Source organism: Polyodon spathula, chromosome 18 (assembly GCF_017654505.1).
Source record: "Polyodon spathula isolate WHYD16114869_AA chromosome 18, ASM1765450v1, whole genome shotgun sequence".
Classification (NCBI taxonomy): Eukaryota; Metazoa; Chordata; class Actinopteri; order Acipenseriformes; family Polyodontidae; genus Polyodon; species Polyodon spathula.
This window is the reverse complement of record NC_054551.1, coordinates 32380065-32393586: the sequence shown is the minus strand read 5'-3', so window position 1 is coordinate 32393586 and position 13522 is coordinate 32380065. Positions and strand designations below refer to the sequence as shown.

The window sequence follows — 13522 nt, the reverse complement described above, 5'->3', positions numbered from 1 at the left end:
GCATTAGTATCGTCCTGTACTGCCATTGGTGTTGAATTGTGCCAGACTGTGTGGTGGTTCACTCAGGGTTAAAAAGCCCAGGGCTCCAGAGATGAAAGACTAGTGAATTATCTCACTGCTCGTCTGATTGACATTTGGTGTGGGAATTCACTATTCTTGAGGGAATCATGGTGACATATTATTCTGCTCTGTTTGAGTTGTGTTACTTATCCATGTCATACAAACTGTCATAATTAAAACACTTCTTCAACAGGTACAGATTAGTTTGAAATGCTATTTCAAGTTGTATACCTATTATCCGTATCTGGTTTTGCCCGAGACATTCCCAGAGCCTGATATAATTTAAGAGAATACATGTCAGGGTAAGAATGCTTTCAGCCAATATATTGTGCATCATCATTTCATTTTCTGGTGCTTTACTCTTTTTTCCTGAGGGAAAAAAAAACAAACGTGTGGTCTTGATAGCTAGTGTGTTTAAATATAAATACATGATCCTAATAAAATGAATCGCAGAAATTGCACAATTTGAGAACTCTAACAGGTGTAAGTGTATGAACTTGAATACATGTAGTGAAATGTTTTGTAATCACAGGACAAACCAACAGAGGGAGTATAATATCTAGTTTAAGCAACAGTGCTTGAGATGCAGTGAAATCAATCACTACATAAAAGATAAGAAACATAAACTAGATAAAACATAAACTATCCCACCTTGCTGTTCTGAATGTATTTGATCATTGTATAATAATCTGTATGCACCCAAACATCTGTGTAGTGCCATACTGCTATGTCCAAAATCACTGCTCTCGAACATATCTTCTAAGCCAAAAAACATGATTTCCGCATGTACCCTCACATGTGCTCTGAAACGTACCGGCGCCTGCCCAGTGAAGTGTTGTATAAGCTGTATTACCTCTGTGTAGAAACACACTTTTCTACTAAAGGGATGGCACATGTTTGGCAATAAAAAGCCTGACATTTTGGCTTGTATACATGGCACAGAGATAAAAATAAAATGGAAACATGTGTCCTAATACTGACAAAAGTGTGCAAGATGACCATGGGCAACGAGGACAGCACTGACAAGTCTGCATGGTGTTTAAATTGTTCTGGAGGGATACATGACCATTTCTCAATGATCACCACCCTCTAATTCGTGTAGGGAAGTTGGGGGGAAGAACCTACAGCAAAGGCATCCAGTATGACCCATAGAATCACGATTTGTATTGGGATTCCAAATCCTGTTATCCTGCGTTAACCTTGCTCAGTTTGGATAATAAGGGTTCCATTGGCAGCACATGTCACTGAGGAGAATGTCTGAGTCTGTGAAACATGGAGCAGAAGCACAGCTGACATTGAATTTGTTAAAATCCAGGACCTTAAAACACTAATCATACAAAAGCAATAACTAGAGATAGCATTGTGTGTACTTGGGAGCCTTGAAAGACTGTTACCTCCACCTGTAGCTATCGCCTAAAAACACACCTGGCAAAACCAGCATATCCCAGTCACGCACTCAAACGCCTACTGTGTACTACTACCGGTGTCCAGACCACCGCAAGAACTACGTGATGTCCTTTGCATTCTGCTTTGACAAGGAAGGTGACGTGTACCAGTTTGTGTACTGCTACCCAGACACCTACTCACGCCTTTGGCACTATCCGGACAGCCTGGAGAGGAGGAATCTGGACTATTTCCAGAGGGATCTGCTGGGACTCAGTGTGGTGAGTGCAGGAGCATCCCACGCCGTTGCATGTGTGCTGAGCTTTTAAAGCAATTATATACAGGTAGAGGAGTTTTCAGAGTAGAAATAATTGAAGCTCACAATGTTATTTGGTTTAATGTGGGCCCATAAAAAGTTAATGTTGTTGTAGTGTATGCTCTGTAACTCAAAACTCAAACTGGGACAGACATAAAGACCTGAAACATTTAACCACTTTGTAAAATGTGTTGGAAATCAGAGATCATTTAACACAGAGAGGGAGCCATTTGCAAAGCTGTTGTGAAAGTCTCATATTTTCTGAAAAGAGAACAAGCCCTGTTAATGTTACAAAGCTAGAAATACTTTATGATTACTTAAGAGCGCTTTTAATATATTTATTTAATATTTCTAGTCAGCTCTATAGGTAAAAAATTATCAGCGTAACAAAAACACCATTGTAACCCAGAGCTGCAGTACAACAGAGCTCGTAGGTCCTATTATTATTATTATTATTATTATTTATATACAGTGACCTCCTTAAGCTTCAAGAAGTAATAGGACCATGTCTGTTTAGTTCTGAGTGGAAGAAAGCTTGCAGGACGGAGGAGGTTTGTGTGACTGAATTAATTTTAGGGTGTGTAAACTAACTAGAAAACCAACAGTGCACAGATAGGTAAACTATGGAAAATAAAGTAGCCAAGGTAAAATTTTACATTAAACTTGACTGTTGCACTGCAGCTTTAGAAATCTTTATATATAGATATATATATATATATATATATATATATATAATAATTATATATATACACATTCATCATTGCTACATATATAATAAAAAAAGTAATTACACATTCATCATTGAAAAATGTATTTCAGGATACACTGCTTGCTACTGCACATATGGTAGATGCAATAGGAAGTGATTTAATTAGATTGAATGAGTGTGGAAGTGCTTTTAATGTCTAAAAGTGCAGGTGCTTTTGTATCTATTGCTTCTCCTCATGGCCTCGCTGGGATTTGTGTGTTTTGTTATGGGTAATAGTGAAAATCTTCTGTTGTGGTTGTCGGTTTTTTATTTATCCTTTTATGTTTTGCGGTCTAGGACCTTTTCAGAAAAGTTAGAAAAATATCTGCTATTATAATGAACAGACCCATTAGCAGACCACAGGGTTTGCAGAACACTGTTGTTTCAGTGCACCCTGGTATTGAACTGGTAGCATTACTGCAATGGATAACCTGTTGAGAGCAAAGGCGTATGCTATATACTCTCTGAGTATTCTGACTTTGCTGGTTCCATCCTCTGAACAGCATTAAAAGCAAACTTAAATGTGTCATGCTGGCATCTCAAGAATGGATCATAACTGTTTCTTTAATGGGGTAAGGCTGCTATAATTGCTCTGCTGGGATAATAACAAACACTTAAACTGCATATTGATGATTGATGTGTTGTCACTCCCCCCCCCCCCCCCCCCCCCCCCCCCCCCCAATAGCATCTCAATCAGATTGTATTCCTGTATGTAAAAACGGGGCGGGAGGGGGGGGGCTTTTTACCACTATCTCATCTCTCTCTTCTTTCTCATCGGTTCTTTGTCTCGTCCTCCTTTCTCACTTTCCCTTTGTCTTTGTTTCTTTCCTGATCTTTTTACCTTTTCCACTCCCCTACTTACTATGTCTTCCTTTCCTTTAGTGTGCACCTTTGTCTGTATATATTTCTTCTTTGAAGAAATATATACAGACACAAAGGTGCAGGTGCAAAGGTGTAGACTGTTTCAGTTTTTACAGCAGAGAAACTTGCTACAGGGATAAGCTATTAAAGAACTCTTTGCTGTATTCTCCATTGGACGGCTGCACAAACAGGTTGAGTTGCAACAGTGGCAGCCTTTGTTGTTGTTTTTGTAGGGTTCGTACACAGAATGAAGGATATATAATGTCCTCTATTTATTATTTACTGGTACATTCCCCGCTGTTCATATAAAGAGGAAGAAGAAGTGTTTGTCAGAGAGTGCAAAAGAAGGACAAATGGACAAAGTACATCTAGAGATCTGCATATCCAAGTTGTGATGTAGAGGTTAATAGAGCCTGTGTATCTGCCCCTTCAACTCTCATGTAGAGAACTGCTTTTTCATTTATAATGAACATGTGAAGGACCGTCTTGAGTGATTATTGTAATCTGTGGATGTGTATGGAGGCTTTTTGTCACTCCATCTGTCAAACTTACATATTTTCATGTTTTCGTATTTGGTGATCTACTTTTTCATATTGCTTATAGCTCCTGTGTTGTATTTACTGTCATGACAGTGGATGAATGGCACAGACATGCTTGTTGTCATCACAAGGAGGTCTGTTGTCCACATGTTGAATAGCTGTGTGCTTCAGCACAGTGATGCAGCCACTGAATGAGACACTTCATCGCCCTATTCTCAGACTCTCACGAAAGCTGTTAAACTTTAACTCCTATTGCACTGTCCCCTGTTAAAATCAACTTCATTATAATCTGCATCTCTCGCTAACACACATTTAAAAAAAAAAAAGACATGTCTCCAGAAGCTGCAGTGGTGGAGTGTATATCAGTTTAAAGGGCCTTTTAAGCTCTCACAAAAAAGGCTGCAATTATGTTTAAATTCACTGATCCTCATGAAAAGAAAGGTGTGCGTTAATCTGATTGGACTCCTGTCTCTGGGGAAATCAGGTAGTGCTTGTCACCCCTGTCTGAACCTTGGAGCAGGTAGCTTAACTGAGCAACGTGCCAACGTGATCTGTTAGTGAGTAGACCAAGGAAATAGTGTCATTCTGAAAACAGGCTGACCTCTTGGTCACAGTCCATGTGCATTGCTAGCTCAGAGCTGAGGACTGAGATGCAGTGTAGCCTTGTGGTGGTTAGAACCCAGGGACTGGTGTACAGTATGGACTAGTGGTTGTACTTGAGGGGCAGGGATGTACATAATGTGGCTTAGTGGTTCAGCTGAGGGATTGGGAGGTAGTGTGACCCAGTGCTTAGAGCTGTGGACTGGGAGGCAGTGTGGCCTAGTGATTAGAGCTGAAAGGCAAAGGGCCTGGGTGGCAGTACTGTGGTTAAGAGGTGTGGCTGCAGTGTGGCTTGGTTGTTAAAGAAGAAGACTGGGAGCCTGTGTAGCCTCATGGACAGAACTGTGGGAATGGGAGGCCAAATGGTTACACCCGATGGACTGGGAGGCAGTGTAACTTCTGAAACCAAGAAAAACGTGCATTTGTCGGCAGCCAGGCTTTATATTGTTTCGTATTAAAACTTAATAGACAGATGGGGAGCATCTACAAAGTGTCTTTAGAGCAGCTTACGTTGTGTTGAAGGACTTGGAAAACAAAGTGAGCTGCATGCAATGCCTTGTGACAGAAGGACATTATCCGTTCTGTCTGCTAAAGCAGTGGTGCACTCTTTGTGCTGACTCAACATGTGGCGATCACCTGCTTCCAGGGCCAGTTTTATGATAAATGTTTCTGGCAGTTCCTGTGTGTCTGCCGGTATGGGAGTCCCATCTGATTTGAAGGAGGTATTTCAGAATCGTGGTATGTTTGTATGCACTGGCAAAGCAGCACTGGGCTTTTGTCGGCCCCCTCTCAGACGACTATGAAACAAGGATCCAATGTGGCCCCCCTGTAGTGTCCTGTATTGTTTTAGAAAATACATATTAAAGAAAGTTGTTACTTTGTATTCTGCTAATATCAGCACTGTAGGTGTTACCTGTAAAATGAAACCCAATGCCAGAGTGAAAAGAATTTTAAACTATGGTACAATGCAGTATACAGACAAAAAAGGGTCTTATTTTAATACACAGGGGTAACACAGTTTAATTTTAAAAGTGTGATGCATTATACACCAATGTTAAACGAATGTAGCTGTTTGCTGTAACATAGCGGCAAACTTTAGTATTGAATAATCGTCTTATACCTTAATAATAAACCTGTTAATGAAGTATTTATAATTAGTAAATGTTTAGCTAAGTAAGACTACAGAAGTATACAGTTTTGTTATTTACAGTTGTCGCATGACTCCTGTAACTGCCATCACCGACTTGAGGAGGAAGAAAAAAATTCTTCAAATTCAAGAAAATGCTGCAACAATGAAAAAGCATTGAGCGACACACAAATTGTATATGAATTTGAGGAATGGAGAAATTCTTCACATCTTTTACAACTAATGATGCTCAGTCTCTGGGTTTAAAGCCAGCGCTCTCATGAGTAACAGGCTTAGTATGTACAGTTCCTTTTATATATTGCACCTCTTGGGGAGATGGTGGTTAAGTCTGATCTCACATTGGGACACTCCCAGCAAAGCCAATGCCTTGTACTCTGTACCCTCGACACTGCAGCCCAGCACCCACACTAGCTCTGATTATTAGACCTAAACCGTCCACTCAGACACAGAGCAATGTACAGCCTTCTGTCTTCCACCTACCTAATGAATATTTACAAAGCATGCTTTTAAATGATGGCGTGGCCTGAAGATTTGCAAGCAGAGTGCTGTCAATGCAATCTCCCAGCAGAGAGAAAAGAAAAAAAGATACCGTTTTCTGAAAGCGTTCAGAGTTTTTTTTTTTTTTTTTTAATAAGTCAAAATACACTTTTTTTTCTGACAGCATAATTGCATTCTGTAGCAAGCCCAATGTTTGACACCCTGGCTGAAGAACAGCCCTACTGTAGATCATTTGTAAGAAAATTAATGAAAACCGAATTACTCAACTTCCAAAACCAGCAGAGCTTGAAATTCACTTTCAGGGAAACTTAATTTATTGTAAATGGTTGAGAAACATAGTTAGGCATGAACAAAAAATAAATAAAAGATGTCTGTACCAAACCATTGTTGGCAGAGTGGCTCAGTGGATTAGAAAAGGATATGCAAGCAGCTAACTCAAAGACTCTAGTTCAAACCCAGTCAATATCATTACATTACATATTTTTAAAGTACCTTTAATATATATGTAAAATTTAAGATCTGCACAAGCAATATTTTAGTTATATAGCAAGAAATTGTAATAACATTAATTGACCATGTCTGTCCCGAACTGCCGTTGCCTTCACTGCCTCCATGATCAGTTATTAAGCAATGAAGGCAACAAGATAAAATAATAAATAAACTGAGGTTTTATACTACAGTAACCATTGCATAGAGCAGCAATACAGCTTAGATCAAGGTATTCTAAATTACTAAATAAAAATGTTTTTAGTCTTGATTTAAAAATGGTGGTTGTCTGGGGCAGCCAAATTGATTTAGGAATGGAATCCAAGAAATGGAATTCCAGAAATGTATTTATTTATTTTGCATAACCCTTCTGTACAGGGGTTGGGCAAAACCATATATAACGAACCCTCCTGGTACCTGGAGAAACGTTCATTATATTAGGTTGTTCACAATAATAGGGTTTGGTAATTTTCTGTATCAGAATGATGAAGAAATGTCCAAATTGAATTGAACATCTTTATACAGTAGTTCACATAACATTGATCAACATTTAAACTGTATATTTAAAAGAAAACAGTACTGTGGCAGGCTGGCGAGTGGATAGAGGCCCAGAAACAGTCTGTAGTTCAAGAAAATAACTATTTTATTATAAATAAACACAAAAAATGAAAGGGCACAAGGGCCAAAACAAAGAGATTTAAACACAAAAAGCAAAACTTACAAAAATAACAATTTCCAGGCTGGGCAATGCCTTCACTGGATTTATCAAAATTAAAAAAAAAATTCACACACCAAAAAAACCCCACACCAACCTGCTTCCTCAGCTCCTCTTCCCAAATGACCAGCAGAGGCCTCCTTTTATGTCAGGTGGCTGGGCGCTGATTGATCATTAATTAAGTTAATCATTTAATCAACTAATCAACCCCAGCCACCTGAACATAATAAACCCAGGCAGGTAGGAGAAATTAACCCCATCCCTGCCAATTTCTAAATGGCACAGCTTTGCTCTGCCACAAGTACAGACATGAAAGAAATAAAAAGTACACTTACATGCTGAATACAATAATAACGTGCCCTTTCTCTTGAAAAACATATCCAGCATAGATTGCTTCATATTTTTTTTTCTCAATGCACTCTGTTTCAATCTTGTTATCGCCTCACGCCTGTTGCCATGGTTGCAGTTTGCGTGAAGATGGCAGTGGTTGCATACGGCAGAACAATAGGTTATCTGTGAATCAGCCTTATCTTCGAATTAGCCTAGCAAGGTCTTTGTTTTCACTGAGAGAATAACATGTTCACACTGGAGAAAGTTCAGTGTCAGTCACTACCGAGATTGTTTTATCCGGGTAGATTTTGTAAAAATGATCGTTCTAAAAGGGCTAATTTCCATTGAAAAAAAATGGTTCTTGCTGCTTGGATCATTGAAAAAAAGGGTTTCATTTTATATAAGGGATATATATATATATATATATATATATATATATATATATATATATATATATATATATATATATATATACACACACACACACACACACACACTGCTGTGCAAAAGTTGTCGTTGTCCATCCATTAACAGCCCAAAGCACCTTTGACCATAGTCCAATTTCTGTGTTCTTGTGTATCTTTTAGTCTTGTTCCCCTTTCTGAAGAGGTATTCTTACTGCAACACATCCTTGTACAGTTGATTTGACGTCGACACCTGTGCATTCTGCCAGTTCTTTCTATTCCTTAATGATTTTATCTTCAAGTGTTGCTCATCCTTGTTAGACAGCTTTCTGGGTCTTCCAGCCCTGGGTTTGTTAATTACAGATAATGTTTCTCTATACTTGTTGATTATGCTTCGGATACCACACCTTGAAAATCAAGTGATGCGAGCTATTTCACTCAATGTTTTTCCTTCTTTATGCAAGTCAAGGTTGTTGTAATAGTAGAAAACACTAGTGGAGGCTTTGAGTAAATTGTTGATGATCATAATGCACCAAAGTAGAAAAATGCAACATGTCTAAGACTTTTGCACAGAAGTGTATATTGCACAAGTTGTGCTGCAAATAAGATCACTGTAGATGACTGATTTAGTTGAATTATGACATGTTTCCTGTAGTAAACAAACTTTTCTCTTTGATGGAGGGCTTATAGTAGATGATTGATTGTCAGGTACTTCCCTATCCCAGACTGCAAGCGGATGTTTGATGAGAAACTGTTGCAAAATGATGGGTCATTCTGGAGATCCAACTTTATTACAACCCGTGCCAACCTCAGTTTAATTCCGTTAGCATAACAGGCAGTGTTATGTAATACACTGTCTTTATGGGTTCTCTTCGGTGAGAGGAGATGAGGTTAAAAGCTCTATAACCACAAATGCAATGAACGCCCCACCTCTCACCTTGTTACATGAGGAAGGATCTTGTATCCCTCCAGAACACTGTAAACACGACGTGCTTGAATCAGTGTCATCCTGCACTCAATTTGATAGTGTCATAGCAGGTGTCTGTATTTCTTGTCCAAACCCTGTACTTTTTAAATTCCAACTTATACACTCAAAATAACATCCTTTCATTGCTCTGACTGAAAACAAGTGTTAGCCAACAACCAAAATTCAAAAGCTAAGTCTGTAATGTTGACAGGCATTTGCATCCACCTGCCCAGCTAACTCGTTTGTGTTCAAGACTTCTTTTAAACTATCTGTATGGCTCTCTAGCTACAGAAAGGGATAGTTTTTCCTTCAGCTACTAAAAGAAATTAAAGAAATTGAAGAATTTGTGAGCTTTTAACTTTTTTTTTTTTTTTTTTTTTTACTGGGAATGGGTTCCCTTGTAAATGAGCAGCTGCTGTTTAGATCGGTGCTGGCTCTGTTTTTGAAAGGCACAATGACTCTCATCTCCAGAGCTGCTGTGGAGGTATATTGTGATATAGTGCTTCCATTCACTGGCTCGATTGCTTTTAACGGCAGCTGGCCGAGGTTTTGGAAAATTGAAAGGGGTTGCGGATCCTTTTCATTATAGTGGGAATAGAGCCGGCAAAGGGGGCTCAAAGCACAAAAGGAATGTAGCAGAAATGTTTGTGGCTGTCAGAAAAGCCAGGGGAAAGCATTGAAAAAGTTGGGAGAGGGAGAGGCACTGCCAGGGGTTACACACTCACTTGCACAAAGTAGAGCTCAAACTGTATGAAGCTTGGTCAAACAGGCTTTTTTTTCTTTACTGAAAACACTATTATTCATTTTAAAAGTCTGTCTGTTTGACTTTCTCCTTTTACAAAGTCAATTTGTTAGTCTTACCCATTTTTTCTTATCCAATTTCAGGGCATGAAGTTAAGGTCACAAAGGGCAAGGCAATGTTGCCTTTGTTGGTCGTGAAGATTCAAGGGCACCAAGGCAGTTCTAAGGGGCAAAAAGGCAAAACATAAATCCAACCCAAGAGCACCAAGGCGATTTCATGCTCATTCATAAAACAATAAAAAAAAAAAATAGAGAGCCTATTATGTTGATGACATTTTAATTCAAACAAACAGAAATCAGTGTTTTCTGAGTGATTCACACACTAATTGTTACAAAAATTAAGTGTGGGTCACTTTTTCATTGTAAAAATAAAATGGAATAAAAAAAATCAAATTTTAAAATAAATACAAAGGGTATTTTGGCAAAAAAAAATGTGTCACACACCACTGACTAATATATAGATTAGACAAGAGGCTTAGATACAGCTTTAGTGATACAACAGCACAAATAAGCAATGTCAGTGAAGGGAAAGTTAAAGACAGATTTTCAGGAAAACTGAGTTTAATAACGCTAGTGGTCAAAATGAGTTGTTCGGTCTGCAGTGTCTCCGCAACTGTAGTTTGCGAACCGCTGTTACAAAACCTGTTAAAAAAAAAAAGAAGAATTAAAATAGAAACTTCATCAGGCAATGGAGAGTGCTTCAGTTCACAATGATGAACAGCAGGATGTACATAATGTTAGAAATAATGTTTCACAGCTCTTGAAACTTACAGTTGCAAAAGAGTTACAGTTTTCTTATGGTGCATTGCTGGACATTCAATTCAGGAAAAAAAAAAACGGTTTGCTGTTTTAAGCGTACACATTCTAACCCTTTTACTGAAAGCACACGTTTTACTAGTTAAAAAGCAGAACTACTTAAGGTTGCGAGAATGTATTAGTATCTACCTATTGTGTGTTCATTTTTAGAATTGGTGTTTTAGACAGAATAACACTGAATTACAAAACAGCAACGGCCATTGATATGTCTATAAATGAGCAATTTATATACACTGAAGACATGAAAGGAGTTAGAATCTGTATTGCACCTTTATTGCAATTTTTCTGTTACGATTCAATTTTATTCTGTCTAATCTTGTCCTTTCTGCAGTACTGTGCTTGACTACTGTTAGTTCATATTATTATTATTAGTATTTATTATTATTATTATTATTATTATTATTATTATTATTATTATTGTCAGGGACGTATTGTTGTGCACCCATTGCTTACCTCAACATTTTTTGAGGTAAGCAATGGTAAATCCTAGAACGCTTTGCTGCCGATTTAAACAGCTCTTCCTCTTTCTTTTTAATCATTTTTGAGTTGGCATGGGGTTCGCAGACATCTCATTGAAAATTGCTGGAAGTGCGGTTCATTCAGCTGTCTAACAGCATCCCTCCCTCTATTTGCCCGTCATTAACCAATAACACAGTAGGTCCTTTCTCATGGCTTAGTGCTCAGAAGTGCACAGTAAACTAAATGGCACCAATAATAAATTACAAAAGTCATTTTCTGACAGGACGGTATTAGACATTGAGCACGTCTGTGAATGGGATGTAGATCAGATGTGCTGGTGCTGAGAGACACCGGCGGCCATGATGGGCAGGCTTACAGGCACCATTTGCCGTAAGTGTTTGTTTTTTTTTTTTTTTTTTTTAATTTGAGAAGCATTGTGGCAACTAGCTTGGTCACTGTGGTAATTGCTGTTGAGGCCGTCGGTTACTTCTGGCCCTGCAATTTGACGGCCAGTGTCGCCTCATTGTTGCAACCCACTTACCACTCAGGAGGACTGAAGATCAATGGGCAACCTCCATTCTCACTGTCAAACTAATTGTTTCTTAAGTATCTGTTACCAAGCTCCTGAACTCTGGAGGAAAGGACCCAGCTTGGGAAGTAGAGACAGAAACCTTGTGGCCAAGTGTAACATGGAATACCCTGACTAGGGAATGGGTGGTGGGCAAAACAATGGCCAAGAAGTCTACTATTGCCACAATTCCTCTATCTACAAAGTGGCAGAAGCCACTTAATGATCTCTTTAGAATGTAATAATAAAAGATAAGTACATTAAGCCCCATTCGCATACAATTGGATTGTGTTAAGATAAATTACTCGTGTCAGTTTCATGCCATGCAAGGTCTGAATTTTAGACGTGCCATGCGTGATGAAGTTTGTGCCAATCTGGAAAGATGTGTTTAAATATTAGGGATTTGTAGATGAATAATGGTGACAGCCTTTCCCAATTCCTCCTTGGTTTCTATGGAAACTCTTTAGAGACTGGAGGATTTTAGCTTGCTGTCACCTATTATTTATATTATAAATTGAAGACATTAAACTTTTGTCCCATAAAGACCTCAGTGAGAGATCATTCTTCTAACATTACTGTTTTTTTCTTTTCTCTTCTTGATGATCTTGAAGGAAGTAACACACACACACTCACTCACTCACACATACACGCAAAACCTTTCTGCAAGTGAAATTTGATTTCTATTCAGTGGCTTCTTCAGAACATACAATGACTGCCCTATTGATTTGGGTAAAGAAGGAGGGAGGATGTAGTTGAGAAAAAAATAACCTTTTCTTGTTGTGTCAATGTCAGATATCACATCCCATTGTGGATCAGTCAAACTGCCATGGTATGATTTCACTCAGGCTCTTGTACGTACAAAGAGGTGGCTCTCTGGTCCTAATGACAATTCTTTTCACAATTAGATCAATAGCTGGCTTTGTTTACTCAACCATCTGCTGAAAATTGTTTTTATTTATTTATTTATTTATTTATTTATTCTAAAAACGTAAATAGCAGTGAGATTTTGTCTAGAGGCTGGACAAAACAAGCTAAATGTAAACTTGCATTTTTGTAAATGGCTATTTCATCTGCAAAAATCATACTGCAACATATTCATCTTGGAAAAGCATGACAATACACAGTTCTCAGAAACAAAAAATAATCTTTTTAATAAACAGCGTTGCTTGACATTTGAATATGGAGCATATTACCCAAACCAAGTTACAGTCATAAATTACAATACGCAGTGATTGTCCTGTATTAAAACATCACGCCCTTAACGCAGTGTCACACATCACATCATTTCAATTGTGTTTTAACACAGTACAAAAAAAATTAATGATACACCAGTACAGTTACTGTTAGAGGAATGAAAGCAGATGCACAACTTTGTAACTAACTGAAGGTAGAAGAAAGAACCAGCGTGCAGCAGTCTAGTCATGTACCAGTGATGGACAGAGGGATTCATTGCATTATACTGCATATTGATAAAGGAGAAAAATAATAAAAACAGCTCGTGGTAAGTAACTGTGACCATTTTAATTTGAATTCACAGGCTTCTGTTGTAAACAGACCTTGAACGTTGAGTTTGTCTGTGACATATACTTCAAATTGCATAGTTTACTGGCTCTAGAACGTTCGTGTAATTTAAGGTCCATTATAAGCATAGGCATTCCTGTCTGTATAAATACCTGAAAAAAAGTCCTTTTTCTTTTAACATAAACAAAAGCTCAACTGTAACATCAGCTTTTACAGACTGCTGCAACAAAAATGGATTAGTATGCAGTTTGTGCGGTATCATACATATGTATACTGTGCTCCACGTATAGAATGCACATCCAT

The 13522-nt window shown here is 38.2% G+C and overlaps 1 pseudogene; it reads left to right on the top strand.

The window, feature by feature from the left end:
• The window catches only part of LOC121330687, a 248659-nt pseudogene that overhangs the window by 119240 nt on the left and 115897 nt on the right, over positions 1-13522 (top strand).